The following is a 14,979-nucleotide window of genomic DNA, read 5'->3' as shown; positions in this document are numbered from 1 at the left end:
AGATTTCACATTGTTGTTGCAGCCTTGGTTCAAAAAAAAGAATTTGCAGATGACGACGGGCAAAAGTTAATAGGAATTCTTGCGTCTGTAAGAATAGCGATGCGCGAAGCATACAACAGCTTCCACCATCATACTTCAACGAAAGATCTCACCTAGAGCCCGAGAAAATTCTGGCCTGCGTAATACTGCTTAGAGGGCCAAACGGTTGTATCCAATCACTCTACGACGAGTCTGGTGTGGCAACAGCGAAGGGAAAATGGAAGTTTTAGATTTTGCATTGATGAAATCATTCACACAGGAATAGTACAAACATCTCATCGTTGACCATCGCACACGCCTTCGTAAAAAGGGCATAGTAATAGGCATCCCTGGCGGAGAGAAACAACTGAAAGAGTTGAAAGCAAATAAGTCGCCAGCCCAGGGATGAACCCCGGAACTCTACGGTATTGGCCCCTAACTGATCTTGCATGTATTGCGAATCTCTCGGTCACTGCAAAGACCGAAGCAACTGGAAAAATGCGCTGCTGTTGAGTATAAGAAAGGTAAAATAATGGAGCCGCAAAATTACAATATCCTTAGTATCGGTTTGCTGCAGAATCCTCGAGCATATTCTCAGTACAAAAACAATGAATCTTCTTGAGACGGAACAGCTTACGTCCACAAATCAGCATGGTTTCAGAAAGCATCACTCATGCAAACTCAGCTTGTCCTTTTCTCACGTGATATACTGCGGACTATGGACGAACTGCTACAGGCATTTTCTCTGTTTGTAATTTCTAAAAAGCATTTGCCATTGTGCCCTACTGCAGGCTGTTAATGACGGTACGAGCGTATGGAATAAGTTCACAGATACTGTATGTGTGTTGCTCAAAGACTTTTTAAATAACAGAACCCAGTAGTAGTGGGACACGGGTGACGCTACCCCACATTCCATTGTTGCCAGATGTATCCAAGATGGCGGCGAAGACGTCATCCAAGATGGCGTCTTGTATCTTTGGCAACATGGCATGACGTCATCCAAGATGTGCAAGATGGCGGATTTTGGTGGGAAGACAGGTCAATTGGACTTCCTCCACTAACCAAAGCCTCCAGAAAAAAGGCTGCAAGTGCAAATTCCAACAGGATAATGCATCACACCCCATTTATCCCCACTAAGCAAAGAAAATCGCTGGAAGATAGCTCACTTGGCCTACCTCTACTAACCTAAGTCACCCGACTACCACCTCCTCCTAAGCATTCGTGGGAAAAGGACTTGGGCATAAGTCTTTATTTAAACAGTTTCATGCAGGTGTGTTCGCCATGAGGTTCAGACTCCAACTGACTTAGTACACAGCACCACTGCCACAGGGCGCTACAGTTACATCAGTACTGTTAACCAAGATGGCGGCAAATAGTGTGTTCTCCACAAGGTCTAGTACACAGCGCCACCAACAGAGGATGTCATTGTGACATCAGCTTATGACCCAAGTACAGTTATTCAAGATGGCTGCATCGTCTCCGTCCACCACCACGATTATTGTAGGTCCATCCAATTGCGGCAAGACTAACATGCTCATGACTCTGCTAACGCATATAGATGGTGTCTGATTCAAACATGTGTAATTTCAAAAACACTTTTTCAACCCGAGTATCAGCTATTGAAAGAGATATTGCGAGGTTTAGGTGGTGTTACATACACAATATTCAGTGAATGCGGTGGTATCCCACCACCTGATAAAGCAAAACCAAACACAGTCTTCATATTTGACGATGTTGCCTTGGAAAACCAAGACCAAATTCGAAGATATTTCTGTTTCAGTCTTCGTATGGGTGCTGACGTATTTTATCCAAGTCAAACATATTCAAAAATCCCCAAACAGCTTGTTAGGGATGACGCAAACCTCACTACAGCCTTCAAGCAAGACAATTTGAATTTAAAGCAAATTTACCAAGCACATGTGGAACGGACATGCCATTTAATGATTTTGTAAAGATATGTGCAGATTGCTGGAACCATTCACAGCATGGATTTCTCGTTATTGATAAAATAATAAAACTTAATGATGGTAGATACAGGCGAAACTTTCAAGAGTTTTTGCATATATAGCATGGTAAGAGAGGTTAGTACATCAGTCAACTACACACCATGGACAAATTCGCGCGTATGTCCATCTCTCAACCCGATAGGATGGGTGTACACAGACAGAACATTCGCTTGTACTTGGATGCGAAACTTCAAGCTATAGCACATAAAGTTTTGGTATGCGCAGGGAACTAGAGGCGTATTACCAGACTCTTCTGAGAATATTGAATGCGTTAAATCAGCTAGTTAATCAAGTCAGTAAGAAAGTAACTGACTTAACTGAAAACGTTGATGCTGTTCAAGGAAAATAGATGTAGACTTCCTTGTTGTTGAGAAGGGCGATCAGGATCATAGGTGTTGCCATTGATGAATTCATTATTAATCATGGTCCAGGTCAGATAGATAGAACATTCGGCGTTAGCAGGGGAAGACCGTACATGTTTGCTGCGCATCCCATAACTGTAACTTAAGACAAAATACAGTTTCGTGATAGGCAGTTTGACAGAACACCCAGCTTAATGTATCTTATTTTCCTAAGACCTACCGAGAAACCCATAAATTATTCAGTTAATGATAAGGTAATGTACCGTGAAATACTGCACATGACTGGTGTACACAAGATCAAGAAAAGCCTCAGCAACAGGAAATATAAAAGCATTATAAAACCAACACTTGAACACGAAAACATCAACAACAGCATCAGCAGCGGTGATGGTATTGACATTGGGCTTAAAGCAGTGAACAATCGAATCCTGCAGTATATACATTATGACGACCCCAACGAACTAATAGATCGACTACGATTGCTCATGGCGTCAGCTGCTGCAGGTAATACAGCTCATTCGAAGGAGGTTGTTTCGATAATCTCTGAACTTCGAGAGAGAGGTATCATCTAATAAGTATGGAGACGGTAGTTCGAGAACTGCACAAGCCAGCACGAATAACATATCCTCGCAGGCACGTTATGAATGAAGGGCTGGATGACTCGTGGCAAGTCGATCTTGTAGATGTGCAGCAATATTCACATGAGAATACTGGATTCAAATACATTTTAATCGTTATTGACACATACTCGAAATTTGTGTGGGCATTACCGGTCAAGACAAAAACGGGTCCAAATGTGACTGATGCTTTTGAACGTTTTCTACAGACAGGAACGAATCGGTGCCCAGACAATCTCCAAACCGATCATGGCGGGGAGTTCTACGATAAGTATCCGCTGATACGAAACTTCCTGGCAGATTTTAACTGTGTGCAGGATAGAGATTCCAACGCGAGACCTTTGCCATTTGTCGACAAGTGCTCTACCGACTGCGCTACCAACACGCCCATTCCCATAGGTTTATTTCTACCATCACCTCTTCTCCTATCTTCCAAACTTCACAGAAGCTCTCTTGCGAAACTTGCAGCACTAGCACTCCCAGAAGAAAGGACACTACGGAGATGTGGCTTAGCCACAGCCTAGGGGATGTTTCCAGAATGAAATTTTCAGACTGCAGCTGACTGATGAAGGTGCTGAAGGATCTACGGCTGCACGAGACCGATATTATAGTCAGCTTTGGCGTCATTTCGCTTATGACTCAAGTCCCATTGGAAGACTCCATAAAGCTGACAAAGTTTTATATACTTGTTCCAACATCGACCTATTTTCTTTCAACAGACAACATTGTGAGCAGTGATGGGTAGCAATGGGCAGCTCCTTCTCGCCAGTTGTAATGAATTTCTTCATGTTTTCATTTCCAGAACACTGAAAATCACTGAATTAAGCCTGTTTGTTTCTTTTGGTATGTCAACAACACACACGTCATCTGGTCATGGTGCCCCAAAAAACCTCAGAAATTCTGAGGACATCTGAGTTCCATCCAAGAAAATATTGAAATTACCACTGAAATAGAAGACGAGGGCAAACTTCCTTTTCTCGATGTCCTAGTTCCATGTAGGCCTGACGCCTCGCTTGTCCACAGGTTTACCGTAATTCAGTGCATACGAATTTCTATCTCATGCCTCCAGCTGCTATCATCTCTCACAGAAGAATCGTGTGCTCAGCCCTCAGGTACACATGACATACTCTATTTCAGACAAATGAAGTCTGACAGCAGAGCAGGGAACCGTTGAACTTGTCTTCCACGACAATGGATACAGCAACTGACAGATTCGGGTGACCATGTGACACAGGAGCCCCAAGAATAACACAGAGGCCAAAAACACAGAAAAATAAGATTTGTTGACATTGTATCATCAAAAATTGACAAACTACTGTAAAAACAGCACATAACGCAAGTTTTTTGCCCACCATCCAAAATACAAGCTTCATTAAGGACAATGAAAGATGACCTGGGTCTCAAAAAAGTGGTGTACCACGTTCCATGTTAATGCAGAAAAAATTATAGTGGGCAGATGATCTGCATAATCCAAAACTGATGTAGAGAAGATGAGCACCCCACCTGCTTACTGCTGCCCACTAAGATTGCTGTAGCAGAACATTGCATTGAAAATGGACATAAAATGAACTAGCAACAAGTGGAAGTCCAGGTTACTATTGATAAATTTTGGGGCTCCATTTTCAAAGAAACGATTGAAATCTGTGTGACATATAATACAGGGATTACAATGAGTAGTGCAAGCCAATACTAAACTCCATCAAAACAGAAGGCGACATCCGGATGTGAAATTCGACAGGTCAACGTGTGGAAGGCAACAAACTCTCTCCTCCAACCGCCACAGCCCCTCCCCCTCCCCAACCACCGAGCACAGCACACTGATGTGGCAGCACAAGGCCTGAACTCTGAATTGACAGGAATAAATATCGCCAGCACGCTGCAGACACATCATTCCACCAGCACGACCTGATAATCGCCGAACAGTTGTTCAATGAAATATTGTGGCCCTTTGATGACTGGTTCTTGCAGTGCACCAGACCCCTTGGAAGCAGAGTATATACTGGGAAAGTCTCAAAAAAAAATGGTTCAAATGGCTGTGAGCACTATGGGACTTAACATCCGTGGTCACAAGTCCCCTAGAACTTAGAACTACTTAAACCTAACTAACCTAAGGACATCACACACATCCATGCCCGTGGCAGGATTCGAACCTGCGACTGTAGCGGTCACGCGGTTCCAGACTGAAGCGCCTAGAACCGCACGGTCACACCGGCCAGCGGAAAGTCTCAGATCACAAGGAAATTTGTATAAATAGATACTCAAACATTATACGAAAGCTTTCTAGAATTCCTACAAAAAATATGAGGTGGTATTTGAAAGATCCCGACATACTGAAATTAAGATTATTATTTCTTTTTGTGCGGGCCCACAGGAATTTTTCCACAAGGGGAGAAATTGCCAGTTTTCATATAACTTGTCAGCAAGTTTGAAAATTGACAAGAAATACACAAAATTTATTATGTCTCAAAATACTGATAGTTATCTACTTAGTATTTTCAAAGCAGATTGCTTTGGTACCGAAACTGTGTAAGCATATTTCAATAGTACATGCAAAGTAATGTATATAAACAGCTATGACACTCAGTGCTACAAAAGTTTTTATTATCTGACAGTTGGAACAACACTAGCACACCTAGTGGCAAGAAAGCCAGTATCAATTGCATTTCTACTTAATTAAAGAAATAGCTACCTCATTTTTGCATTTGAAGCATCAGTAAATTATCAAGGGACATGAATTATTGTCAAATAAATTAAAATGAGCTGATCTAGTGACATAAGGTACAACTTATTCATGAAAAAATACTTTTGAATATTTGTATAACTGCGGTTTATCATGTTGAAAGCAAGAGAATATGAACACAGTATTAAATCATAACAAGCACATATTTCTGTTGCTGTCTGTTCTTATTATGAGAGGCACTTTTCTTGACACACAAGAATTCTGTATGGAGTCTAGTGATTTACAGATTCTTGCAATTTTGGAAAACATTGTTTTTTGTACATGTAATTACTTTTTCATCAAAAGACAACAGTGTTGAAGATTCTTGCCATTAATAGCTCAGAGGTAGCAACAATTGGTTAACTGTTTCTTCTTTGCTTTTACTGTTTCATTATAACACCTGTGAAAATTTCTTTCTAATTACAGTTGTTGGGGCTTATTTGGTATGTTAAATAATAGAGATATAGTATTCCATACAAGTTTCTTGCATTCCACTAACTCACTAATTTGGCTGGAAGTGTAACGAATGGAAGTTCACATTGTTGGGTACCTATACTTTGACTTTTTGAGAAAGTAATGAATCTCTTACAGAAAAATAACATTCTTCAGCGAAGATATGCACATAACAAGAAAATCAGTAGCAGACTGTCCTGTAATTACACCATGATTTACTTTTCTTAGTTTGTTATGGACCCATTTCATTCCTTGTAGGAATCAAATGGGTCCATAACAAACTAAGAAAAGAAAATTGTGGTGTAATTTTTTAGTGACTGCTGATTTTTATTGCATTAATAATACTCCCTCTTGTAAAAATTATGTTACAAGCAATATAAACAATATTATTCACACTCATGCTGTATCTCAATCTAAAGAGTAGCTTGGTGTCCACTTGGAACACTGCTATAATAGTGGATAAGAAAAATGAGCAGAAGTGATTAGACTGTGTTGGTAATATGAATCCAGATGCCAAATTTCTGATTCAACGAACTCAAATTACATCCTCATGTGATTAAATTGAAGATACGTGATGAGTTATGGAACAAAGCTAGAAAATATTCACATTACCTTAATGTTGGACTAACTGAAAATCAACAATTTCAAACAGGAAAATGCCACATTAATATTCCTCAATGTGGAGAAACACACAAAAAAGGCTTTTTGAACTCTGATGCCATGTACAAAACTGACTACTTTTAAAACTCCATATTTAATCAGATTAATATATTTAATGCATTACTTTTATGCTTCATAATTTTTATTGTGACTTGTATAACTTAAGTTTAAATAATGTATTTTGCAAGCTAAGTTATATTGGTTGGATTAAGTCAAGCAGAGACCAGTGCCTGACCAAGACATGATGAACATGAGAAATCTCCCAAAAAGACCCTCAAATTGGCCAGCAGAATGTACTTTTAGCAGCCTAGGACTGAACTGACCCGACCCTAGTCTCTCCAGTTTGTCATATCACTGTGCAGCCACACATACTAGAACACAAAATTCTTAACTCTGCAACTGCATGTGACGCAGTGTTCACTCTTGGACTTTGAGGTGGTCCCACTCATGGAGAGGACATCAACTCGAGCTCGAAATTACATTTCTTTTTCCCCTCTCTTCCAGTGCATAAAATGGATTAAGTATGGATATACACACTTACAGTACTGAATGGCTGTATTCTTGCAAGTGTACTACAAAAACCCCATCTCGTAAAACTGAATTAAGAATTGCAAGACTCATAGATTTTCCTTGTCCACAGACACATAGAATTTTACTGTTGCGATTCCTCTGTGAAGCAAGTAAGGAGGGAGAATCCTTATGAGGAATGGGGAGAAATAATTGGACATAAACTGCTTCCATGTTTATGACATGTTGGTAATTGTGAAACGGAATTCATGCACAACAGTGTTGGACCAGTTCCTTTCTTCAGCTCGATAAGGGCTGAATGAGGTGATGCGAAGGGCAGGTGGGGGGGTACGGACACTATATTAGGATTGGTCCGTAAAGGTTAGCATCCAGCTTGGCTTCAGTACAGTGCCGAAACCACAGCTCACAGAACTGTCACAATTTCTTAAGAACTGCTTTACGCAGTTGAATCATTTTTTGTTTCATCGTCGACATCTCGGCATATACTAATCAGATATCTCTGTGCCGTGATGCTTCATATATCCAGTCATTTTCTTCCTCCTCCTACTTACCTTCTCAACAACAAGGAAGTGTACATATATTTCCCTTGAATAGCATCAGCCTTTTCAGTTATGTCCGTTACTTTCTTACTGACTTGATTAACTAGCTCATTTAGCGCATTCAACATTCTCAGAAGAGTCTAGTAATATGTCTGTAGTTCCCTGCACATACCTGCAACTTTATGTGCCATAGCCTGAAGTATCACATCCAAGTACAAGCGAATGTTCTGTCTGTGTACATCCATCCTATCGGGTTGAGAGGTAGACATTCACTCAGATTGGTCCATGGTGTGGAGTTGACTGATGTACTAACATCTCTTACCATGCTATATATGTAAAAACTCTTGAAAGTTTCGTCTGTACCTACCGTAATTAAGTTTTCTTGTTTTATCAATGACGAGAAATCCATACTGTGAATTACAAAATCAATGGACAACATGTCCAGTCCCACATGTGCTTGGTAAATGTGCTTTAAATTCAGATTGTCTTGCTTGAAGGCTATAATGATGTTTGTGTTACCCTAACAAGCTGTTTGGAGATTCTTGAATATGTTTGACTTAGATAAAATACGACAGCACCCATACGACAGCACCCATACGAAGACAGACAACAAAGCCCCGCCATTATACTAAATGAGTCATGCACGGTCATGTAGTTTACCTACGTATATAGAAAATACACCTGGAAGGATAATAATAGATTTATGTGTGTAGTCAGTATAGTTCCATCACTTAACCGATTTAGCTATATTGACTACATGAAGAAAACAAGTATATATTTTATGCTTGAAGAGTAGCATGATCATAATGTCAGAGAATATTTCCAGAAGACTATGTCCAGCGCGAGTGTAAGGCCCAAGCTGTGACATCAGCGGGGCGAGAGTGAAAGTTGACGATCTTGAGCCAGCGGCCAACATCGCTGCACCAATAGGAACTAGGCCAACACCACATGGTGGATACACTGGTTGCAGCCATCTTGAATAACGGTACACATGTCATGTTCTGACGTCCAGGTGGCGCTCTCTGGTGGCAGAGATATTAAGTACACTCTGGACCTCGTGCTGGTGGACAGAGTAGATGCAGCCATCTTGAATAACTGTACTTGGGTCATGATCTGATGTCACAGTGGCACTCTCTGGTGGCAGTGACATGAAGTAGTTTCTAGACCTCGTGGTGGTTGACACAGTAGGTGCGGCCATCTTGAATAACTGTACCTGCATCATAAGCTGACGTCACAGTGGTGTTCTCTGCTGGTGGCGCTGTGTACTATACCTCGTGGAGAACACACTGTTTGCCGCAGTCTTGGATAATGGTACTTGTGTCATCATCTGACATAACGGTAGCGCCCTCTGGCAGTGGTGCTGTGTACTAAGTTATTTGGAGGTCGGACCTCATGGCGAACGCACCTGCATGAAATTGTTTAAATAAAGTCTTATACCCAAGTCCTTTTCCCACGAATCTCTAGGAGGAGGTGGCGGTAGAGTGACTTAGGTTAGTAGAGGTAGGCCAAGTGAGCTATCTTCCCCCAATTTTCTTTGCTTAGTAGAGATAAATGGGTTTTGGTGCATTATCTTGTTGGAATCTGACCATACCGGCTTTTTTTCTGGAGTGTTAGGTTAGTGGAGGTAGCCCAATTAACCTATCTTCCTGCCAAAATACGCCATCTTGGATGACGTCATGCACTGTTGCCAAGTCTACATGACGCCATCTTGGATGACGTTATCGCCGCACTTCTTGGATACATCTGGCAACGGTGGAATGTGGGGTAGCATAACCCTTGTCCCACTACTCCCAGTAAGTTGTCCCCAACAGTGAGTCATTATCATAGGCATGGATATTGTCATGTGTGCCCCAGGGAAGTGTAATAGGACCACTGTTCTCTATATACATAAATGATTTGGCGGACAGGGTGGGCAGCAATCTGTGGTGGTTTCCTGATGATTCCATGGTGTATGGTAAGGTGTCAAAGTTGATTGACTGGAGGAAGATACAAGACGACTTGCACAAAATTTCCAGTTGATGTGATGAATAGCAGCTAGTGTTAAATGTCGAAAAATGTAAGTTAATGCGGATGAATAGCAAGAACAAAACTGCAGTGTTCGGATACAGTATTACTGGTGTCCTGTCTGACATAGTCAAGTCGTTTAAGTATCTGGGTATAAAGTTGCAAAGTGATATGAAATGGAAAGAGCATGTGAGTATTGTAGTGTGTATATATATATATATATATATATATATATATATATATATATATATATATATATACCCATATTTTATTACATTTTCGTGTAGTACGTAAAGTAAGATGAATGTTTTAGTTGGACCACTTTTTCCGCTTTGTGATAGATGGCACTGTAGTAGTCACAAACACATGGCTCACAATTTTAGATGAACAGTTGGTAACAGGTAGGTTTTATTAAATTACAATACAGAACGTAGGTACGTTTGTACATTTAATATTGGTTGTTCCAGTGTGATACATGTACCTTTGTGAACTTATCATTTGTGAGAATGCATGCTTCGACGACCAATCCACCTGTCATTAAATATGCTATTCAATACTGCTTCAACCACACGAGAGCTATGTGCTGGACATCCATCATGTTGGAAATACATCGCCATTCTGTCATGCAGTGAAACATCTTGTAGTAACATCGGTAGAAGATTACGTAGGAAACCAGCATACATTTCACCATTTAGATTACCATCGATAAAATTAGGACCACTTATCCTTCCTCCCATAGTGCCGCACTATACATTAACCCACCAAGCTTTATTGATGTTCCACTTGTCGCAGCCATCGTGCATTTGCCGTTGCCCAATAGTGCATATTATGCTGGTTTACGTTACCGCTGTTGGTGAATGACACTTTGTCGCTAAATAGAACGCGTGCAAAAAATCTGTCTTCACCCTGTAATTTCTCTTGTGCCCAGTGGCAGAACTGTACACGACGATAAAAGTCGTCCCCATGCAATTCCTGGTGCATAGAAATATCGTACGGGTGCAATCGATGTTGATGTAGCATTCTCAATACCGACGTTTTTGAGATTCCCAATGCTCTCGGAATTTGTCTGCTACTAATGTGCAGATTAGCCACGACAGCAGCTAAAACACCTACTAGGGCATCATCATTTGTTGCAGGTCGTGGTTGACGTTTCACATGTGGCTGAACACTTCTTGTTTCCTTAAATAGCGTAACTATCTGGCGAATGGTTTGGACACTTGGATGATGTCACCCAGGATACCGAGCAGCATACATAGCACACACCTGTTGGGCATGTTGATCACAATAGCCATACATCGAAACGACATCGACCATTTCCACAGTTAGAAATGGTCAATTTTAACATCACAAAGCAAATACCATCCGCACTGGTGGAATGTTACGTAATACCACGTACTTATACCTTTGTGACTATTACAGCGCCATCTATCACAAAGCGAAAAAAGTCGTCCAACTAAAACATTCATATTTCTTTGCGTACTACACGAATATGTAATAAAAATGGGGGTTCCTATTTAAAAAAACGCAGTTGATATCCATTTGAGCTATGGCAGCGCCATGTAACAGGCCAACCATAGCGCCATCTGGTTTCCCCCTTCAAGCTAGAATAGTTTCGTTCTTTGTAGTTTTTTCATTTGATGCTTATTTCTTGAGATATTTGGCCCAGTCACTATCAATGGACCACCCTCTATGTGAAGGATATCGATTTATTTAATTTGCATAAATTTTTTATATCAATGTGGTGTTAGCGGTACAATAGTTAAGGGGAGGCTGTGCGTGAGTGGGTGACATGGAGCAGAACAGCAGGTTAAGTGCAGAACATTAGGTTAAGTCGCATATTTTTTATGTAAAATGCAGTACAGTAGTTTAAGGGGGTGGGTGACAAAGATGGATGCACCAGAAATGTCATTCAAAAGCATGTGAAATTCGAAAGGTGTACCAGAAAATGGTGGGAGGACATAACTAATTACTTAATTTGGTATCAAAGGCGGTACAATAGCTTAAGGAAATGGAGGTGACATGGCAAACCACTTAACAGAACAATAGGTTAAGTGCCGACAAAGGACCAAACATAAGGCTAAGATACCCAGAGTACAGTGCCAAACATCGGGTCATGCAACATGTTTGCCCCATGTAATTAGTTTTTACAACACGTACATGTTTCCAAACAGCACAGAATGATGAGCAAGAGAAATCGAACTCCCACAAATTGAATTTTTTATAGATAAACAATATACCCTTGAATTTCCTGTTATGAGATCCTTCCTCTCCACCAAAGAGCCTCCAATTTCTATGTATTCCATACACTGCCTTGAGTCCTGTGAACTGTTTAAATAAACAATATTCCACACATTGTCTAAATTGTTTAAACTATATTCCATACACAACAATCTATTTCCAGACAAATTCTTTAACTAATTAAATAAACTATGTTCCATACAGTGCCATAAATAATTAAATAATATTCTATACATTGTCTAAACAATATTCCACATATTACAACCGAATTTCCTCCAAATGACCAATCAACTCAGTCTTTTTCCTGCTAATTTCTGGGAGGGAGGATGGGAAGGGAGGGGGTTTACCAGAGGGGGAGATCAATTTAATCAAGTAGTCAACAAATTATTAAGAGTGAGAGGGGCTATTCCAGTAACTCAGACCTGAAACTGTACCCGTAGCAGCGATGGGGGAGGTTTCCTGACGAGGGGGAGGGGAGTGGAATGGGGAGGGTAACCATAGGTTAAGTGCCTGTCAGTCAAAAGGAAGGATCCTTTTAGCAGAACAACAGGTTAATGACCTGTCAATCAAAGCAGAACAATAGGTTTGCCCCTGAGAGCATACCGGCACCAGATGTAAGCAAACTGCACTAAAAAATTCACTGGCGTCCTTGTTGTCCTACTACCAACATGTCTCTCTTAATGGAACAAAATCAACAGATGTGGCTTGAATTCAAGGAAATAGTATCAGCAGCAATTGAGAGATTGTACCAAATCAATTAACAAACGATGAAGCTGATACTCCTTTGTACACAAAACGGGTCAGAACACTTTTGCAGAACCAATGAAGAAAACCATGCCAAATTTAAACACATGCAAAATCCCCAAGATTGGCGATCTTTTACAGAAGCTCGAAATTTAGTGTGGACTTCAATGCGAGATGCTTATAACAGTTTCCACAACTAAACTGTCTCGAAACCTAGCAGAAAATCCAAAGAGATTCTGGTGGTATGTGAAGCATGTCAGCAGCAAGAATCAATCAATGCCTTCTCTGGATGATAAGTATGGTGATACTATCGAAGACAGTGCTGCCAAAGCAGAGTTACTAAAAACAGCCTTCCGAAATGCCTTCACAAAAGAAGACGAAGTAAATATTCCACAATTCGAATCACACACAGCTGCGAACATGAGTAATGTAGAAGTAAATATCCTCGGAGTAGTGTAGTATCTTAAATTGCTTAATAAAAGCAAGTCTTCTGGTTCAGACCATATACCAGGTAGGTTCCTTTCGGAGCATGCTGATGCATTAGCTCCATACTTAACAATCATACACAACCATTCGCTCGATTATTGATGTGTATCCACAAAGACAAGAAAGTTGCACAGGTCACACCAATATTCAAGAAAGATAGTAGGAGCAATCTACTAAATTACAGGCCCATATCATAAACGTCGATATACAGCAGGATTTTGTATCATATATTGTTTTCGAACATTATGAATTACCTCGAACAAAACGGTCTATTGTCACACAGTCATCATGAATTTAGGAAACATCGTTCTTGTGAAACACAACTAGCTCTTTATTTGCATTACGTGTTGAGTGCTATTGGCAAGGAATTTCAGATCGATTCCGTATTTCTGTATTTCCGGAAGACTTTTGACACTGTACCACACAAGCAGCTTGTAGTGAAATTGCGTGCTTATGGAATATCGTTTCAATTATGTGACTGGATTTGCTATTTCGTGTCAGAGACGTCACGGTTCGCTGTAACTGATGGAAAGTGATCGTCTAAAACAGAAGTGATTTCTGGCGTTCTCCAATGTAGTGTTACAGATCCTTTGCTGTTCCTTATCTGTATAAACGATTTGGGAGACAATCTGAGCAGCCGTCTTCAGTTGTTTGCAGATTACACTGTCGTTTATCGACTAATAAAGTCATCATAAGATCAAAACAAATTGCAAAACGATTTAGAAAAGATATCTGAATGCTGCGAAAATTGGCAGTTGATCCTAAAAAAGAAAAATGTGAGGTCATCCACATGAGTGCTATAAGGAATCCGTTAAACTTACGTTACACAATAAATCAGCCCCATCTAAAGCCCATAAATTTAACTAAATACCTAGGAATTACAGTTACGAACAACTTAAATTTGAAGGAACACACAGAAAATGTTGTGGGGAAGGCTAACCAGAGACTGCGTTTTATTGGCAGGACACTTAGAAAATGTAACAGAACTACTAAGGAGACTGTGTTCACTACACCTGTCCGTTCTCTTTTAGAATACTGCTGCGTGGTGTGGGATCCTTACCAGATAGGATTGCGGGAGTACATCGAAAAACTTCAAAGAAGGGCAGCACGTTTAGATTCATCGCGAAATGTGGGAGAGAGTGTCACAGAAATGACAGAGGATTTGGGCTGGACATCATTACACAAAGGTTAATTCCGTGGCGACAGAATCTTCTCACGAAATTCCAATCACTGACTTTCTCCTCCGAATGCGAAAGAATTTTGTTGACACCGACCTAAATAGTGAGAAACGATTACCATCATAAAATAAAGGAAGTAAGAGCTCATAAGGAAAGATAAATGTATTCATTCTTTGCGTGTGCTATACAAGATTGGAATAATAGAGAATTGTGAAGGTGGTTCGATGAAACCTCTGCCAGCCCTTTAAATGTCATTTGCAGAGTATCCATGTAGATGTAACTAATTTCCAGAGTACCCCAAAGAAGTATCATATCATAAGCTGTTGCTATTATGGGAGGGTGGCGAGTAGGTAGGGTGACAAGGCAGACTCGTCGGACGACGCGCCAGATGGATGCACAGCGTGAGAATGGCCAGGCTAGCGAGAGC

Source organism: Schistocerca nitens, chromosome 11 (assembly GCF_023898315.1).
Source record: "Schistocerca nitens isolate TAMUIC-IGC-003100 chromosome 11, iqSchNite1.1, whole genome shotgun sequence".
NCBI lineage: Eukaryota > Metazoa > Arthropoda > Insecta > Orthoptera > Acrididae > Schistocerca > Schistocerca nitens.
Note: the sequence above shows the minus strand (reverse complement) of the source record.